Genomic DNA, 5714 nt, shown 5'->3' on the forward strand with positions numbered 1-5714 from the left:
GGCCTGTGCTGCGCGCTTGCTCTCATCACCTGAGCGTCACACAGTGTCTTGAAACAGGTGCTGCTCCTCCTCCATGATTCCCCTCTCTGACTGACGTCTATAAATCGTTCAAATTTGAATCCCAAATGAGACTTGGTGGCCCTAACATGTTGACTTAGACCATTCTTACATTTCATTAAGGACTCAGCAGAGACAGTGGTCTGAAGTTACCTTTTGGCACCTCTGTTGGGTTTGACCTGAGTTCTAAGTCTCATAAGTGATGTGGGGGTGTTTCTCTCTCCTCTGTTGTCTCCTCCAGCTCCTGCAGTCTGGTGTCAACACTCACAGTTTGATGGCTCACAGGAAGGCCCCTAAGCCTGGGGTTTTCCTGTGCAATATTTTAAAATTTTAATTTAACTACTTCAATCCATTATTTAGGATTATTTTTCTGAACTCAGTTGGGTAATTTGTGTCTAGTGTAAATGTCCACTTCACATTTACTGCTCAAGTTGTTCATCATAGTGTCATATTACCCACGTAATGTTCTAAAGGTCCCTGTCCCCCTTTTTCCCCTATGTTCCACAAATGTGTTTGTATGTTCATGACCTCAAAAACACCCCTACTTTCCTGTGGCTCCACATGTGTATACTCCCCACCCCTAGCCTTTTGATCGTTGTCCTTTGCCTCCTTCCTGCCCTTCACAACAGAGCCCCCCGGTGTCCTCAACAGGCCCAGTTGTTGCTGCGTCTGTTACTCTGCCAGAGGGCTGCCATGCAGTGGCCAGCATCTCCCTTTGTCACTGCGGCTTACTTTACTAGACACAGTTCTCACTTCCTCCCTCCACTGTGCTGGAATATCTTAGTTCACCCTTCCTCATTGGCTGAGCATCCTCCTGCAGTGTGGACTGCCACATCTGGACCCCATTCTTTGTGAATTTCATGATTTTGTTACAGGGCACCCCAGTGTGAACTGGGCTGCTTGTCTGTGGGGCCTCACCCACGCTTAAAATTCAGTTGTCCTGCAGGCACACACAAAAGGGTCAAAATGGATTTATTTAAAAAAGGGGAAAGGAAAAGGAAGCAATCCAGGGAAAGAGAGAGGGATACAAATTATAACTGGAATATCTTACCGGGTAGGCTGACTTGGAGCTCTGGGAACTGAAACCCCCCTGTCATACATTCCTGAGAGCTGTTGCCTGAGCGAGAGAGGCCCTTTGGGAAAATGGTGCCCTATTTACCCCCCAAAGTCCCAGAATGCCTGCTTAGCTCCGCCCTTGGGTGCTCGCAGTTCTCTCCCTAGTACTGCTGGGAGTTGTAGTTTCCAATCACTGGAGTAGAGGATAAGGGAGCCCAGAAAGCTTGAGTAACTCTGCAGAGTTCCTTTAGGACATCCTTCCCCTTAACAGTTTCATTCACATCTGCAGACCCACCAGGAGGATTCAGGAGCGTCTGTGTTGACCATGGACCATAAATAGGCCCCTTACCCTCGTGCTCATAGGCCTCATTGTGGGGAGCTTCCCCCTGCCCCTGGGCCACATTCCTAGGGTGTCTGTCCTGACATCCCCTCACCCTGTAATAATAGTGTCTTAAGTCATGTCACCATCTAGGACATGTACAAATCAGGTCCTTGTGAGATGGAACCTTCGTTCTTCATTTTCCCTCTCCATTAACAACATTTTATAGAAGAGATTTGGGGTGCTTAAAACAGACACCTTTTGCTACTTGGCGCTCAGGTTGATAACAGTCATCAGGGTTTAAAGCTCATGGCTAAATATCATAAATTATATTCAACCTAGGGTAACAAATGTTCTCTCTATAGATAAATGGCTTCCTGTGACCTAAATATTTGCCTCCATCTGTTTCTTATATTTTTAATGAGGGAAGAGCAGGAGGAGGTGAGTGTCCAGCTCCTCTCCAGCTCCTCAGCTCTGTCCTCCCTCAGGGTCAGGGACCGAGCAGGGACGGGGAGTCAGGGGCCCACTATGTCCAGGTTCAGCCATCACTGGCCTGAGGTCTTTTCATGGATCACCCTCCCAGGGACAGTGAGGATGACTGTGAAGGTCTTTACAGCTCAGGGCCTCCCATTTCCTGCAGCCCTGACTCTCTGGGGGTTCCCCTGTCTTATTTCCTGTCACTTCTCAGGGCTGAGCAGGAAAGGAGGTGTCAGGGGTCAGCACAGGCCCTGTAGGGGACAGCCACCCCCTCAAGCCTCAGGTCACAGCTGCAGGAAATGCCCACTGGCCAGGTCTACCCCAGAGAGGGATACGGGAGAGTGAGGGTTCCCCTCTGGGTACTGATGACGGTCCTGCCTCCGGCTCAGGGAGAAGCCACCCTGACTTCCTGTCACTCCAGGAGCTGATGTGACCCCAGAGTCTCCCCAAGGTCCCTGAAAGTCCTGTGGCCCCTCCCTGTAGCCCGTGTGCAGGGAGCAGCTCTATGTAATATTTTCTGCTCTAAGGGCAGGATACAGACCCCACTGATACGGAAATGTGAGGTGTTCAGGCCAAGTCTCCCAGCCAGGAGCAGATCCCAGGGTTGGTGTCTCACAAAGACACAGCAGAACTTTGCGGACACTCAGGCAAACAAATGAGGAGACTAATTGGTTAGAGAAAGAGAAAGTTTACTAAGGAGAAAGGGAACAGAAGTAAAGTGAGAGTCCCAGGCCCGGGACCCAGGCCTGGAGGGGCAAGGCAGCCCAAGTGGAATCGTGCAGCAGGAATATAGGCGTTTCCCCCTAATTATTCTAGGGCTCCACCGGTCTGCGTTTGGTCAGTTCTCATGGTCTCACTTGCTGCTATAATGTCTCTGTGCCCAGAATTAAGTCACTGTGCCCCCAGCCCTTATCTTAGAGCCTTTTTTCTTTTATTGTCCTTGTTCTGGAAGGTTTTGTTGCCCTTAGTTCTGGGGTGTTGATTAGTCCCCTTTGGAATTTGTTGTCCTTATCTCTGGAGACTCATTAACTCTTCTGAAGTCCCTGAAGCTGCCTAATTATCCTTAACTTGCCATAGAACTCAACACCACCAGGAATTAGATCCTGAGCCCCAGGGTGAGGCTATTAGGCTCTGCCTAGCCCCACAGACTACTCCAAGGACCTGACACCTTCCATTTCCTCTACTCTGTGACCTCTGAAAGGGTCCTCTAGAGGGAGAGAACAGTGGGCTTGAAGTGATATCGAACACAGACCTGTTTCCCTCTGCCAATAACACAAAACAGAGCTTGAGGAGAAAAGTGGTTTAATATGTTCACAAAATGAGGTGGGAAGCAGGCTCGCAGGTGAAAGACCACCGTCCAGCTCTGTGGCCGGGGTAGGGTAATTGCACCAGCAGTGAAGCAAGGGGAGCGGGACACGGGTCTGCAAAGGACAGATAGTCAGGGCCGGCAAGGTCTCCGGATCAGTTTCTGAAGATCTCAGGCAGCGCCAGCTTGCTTTGTTAACAGCTGGTGTTTAACTTCCATATTATCTTCTGAGGGATGCCCTTCCTTTTCCTTAGAACGCAAGAAAGACTTATTAAATGCAACAGATAAGAAGGCTTATCTGATGAAGCAGGGGAAGAGACCTGCCTTGCCTTACTGTATCAGAAGCAGGGCTATAGGGGACCAAAGACACCCCCGGGCAGTATCCAACAGAGGACAGGTCCTGTCTGAGCTCTTCACCACATGCACAATTGCAAGAACACTCAAGTGTAGGGAACAACAATCATGGGGTTTATTTAACAAACAGTGGAAACAAAGAATTACTAAGGCCAAAGTGGCTGGTGATCTCACCCTAGAGAGCGTGCACAGTGCTAAGAAGCCCCAAACAAAAGGCTGCTTCTCACAGATGAAACCGTCCCCCCTACCAAGGACCTGGCGGGCATGGCCAGCAGCAGTGCCCAGGATCTAGCTAACTGTGGCAACCCAGCTGAGGCTCACAGGTGGGACTGTCACAATGCTGCGGCAGCCCATGGCCAGTCAGGGCAGGATGAAAGCACGACACTGGAATAAACAGCACGATCTCAGGATATTTATGAACACTGTGCATATTATATAGCTGAGATGTGTGGACACATGGTCAAGGGCAGTGGAGAGTGATGGTCATTTTCTCACTGGAGAATGAGCAGAGGTTACACAGGAATAAAATTCAACTTGGCAGAACTGGTTCTTGGGTTCTTGTCTCCACTCTGCAGCTTTTTTAGAAGTATTACTTGTTTAGTTTTATATCCAAAAAGGTGGAACAATTACACATTTTCAAAAGTAGATGCCTTCTGGAGTTGGTTACAGAGAATAGGAACCAAGAGCCTAGTAGTTTAAGAACATTCAAATCAACAGTGTCTGAAGAAATCAGCAAGAGAGAGGAAATCAGAGTTTATAAGGTGGAAGAGATATGAAATTACAAAAACAGAAAAGGAATGGGCAGTTAATCATTTTAGAAATGGTGCCAGTTCAAAGGAGAAGTAGGCTATCACCAGAAGTTTACTTAGGACGGGATGATTACCCACAATATCACACCACTGGAAAACAGATGAGAAGACAGGGAGTGTTAAGGAAGGCGAGAACCAGTCAGTTTTAGAAGATCAAGAATAGAAAGGTCAAGAAACATTACCTTTGTTTTTCTGAAGTTTCACTAAAATGAAAATCAAAACATGAGCAGATTAATGTATTGTCATACAATAGCAATAAATAATAATGTAATTTGCTAAGGTATTTCTTTACAAAATTAACTTTACTAGTTTCAGATGAGCATTCTCTTCCCATCCCATTTCTCTCTCTCTCCTCTCTCTTAGACACAAAGAGACTCAGGACACCACACTGTGCAGATACTCTTCAGCAAGGAAAAGTGAGGAATTGGCCTCCATTTTATGAACAGACAAGAAATTTAAAGTTAATCAGTAGAATAATTTTAAAAACATAGTAGATATACAGCAAAGTATATAAATCTCTTTTACTTGATGGGCATATAAATATTCAGGGGCAAGGGAAGAGTGATGTCAATTTGAAACTTTACCAGCAAATGATACCAGCATTTACACAGGAACTGATTGGACATGGGAATGAACATTTTTACTTAGAGAATTTGGAAAACAAAGAGATGAAAAAGCAAGGACTAGTAAGGACAGCAAGAAACAAGGCAATTTCAAGGAGATCATGAATAAGATGTTCACAGATACATTACCATTCTTTATTTGAAGTTTTTCTGAAATGAAAATCAAAACAAAAGCAGATTAATGAAATATCATGCAAATGACTATAAACAATAACTATGCTGACATAGTCACTTTATAAATGAACTTTTTTCAGTTTCATATAAACACGGCCTCTCTGTCTCTCTCTCTCTCTCACAAACACACAGACACTTAGCACTCATTTTGTGCAGAGATACTAGTCCATGGAGAATAGTGAAGAATTGCACAAAATTTTTTATCTACCCAAAAAGTTTAACACGAGTTCAGTTGGTTGACTGAAAAAGAAGTCATGATCCTTTGTAAAATTCTAGATTGCAGTTCTTTGGCTGATATTTGAGGCTGATCATTGACTACTTTTAAACATATACCTTCAATTCTTGTTACTCCAAAAGTTATATTGTTAAAACTGCCACAGAGATGGTAGAATGGAATTTAAAACTTTAGCCCCATAGGTGATATGTCACCTATGCCTAGTTGAAGCTAAATTAAAATGGCAGCAATGGAAATCAGTCATGTAGTGGAGGACAGTGAGGGAATTTCTCAAATCAAATCATTTCGGATTTCTTGGAGCAAA

The sequence above is a fragment of the Condylura cristata genome, unplaced genomic scaffold (assembly GCF_000260355.1).
Source record: "Condylura cristata isolate star-nosed mole 26May11 unplaced genomic scaffold, ConCri1.0 scaffold00055, whole genome shotgun sequence".
Classification (NCBI taxonomy): domain Eukaryota; kingdom Metazoa; phylum Chordata; class Mammalia; order Eulipotyphla; family Talpidae; genus Condylura; species Condylura cristata.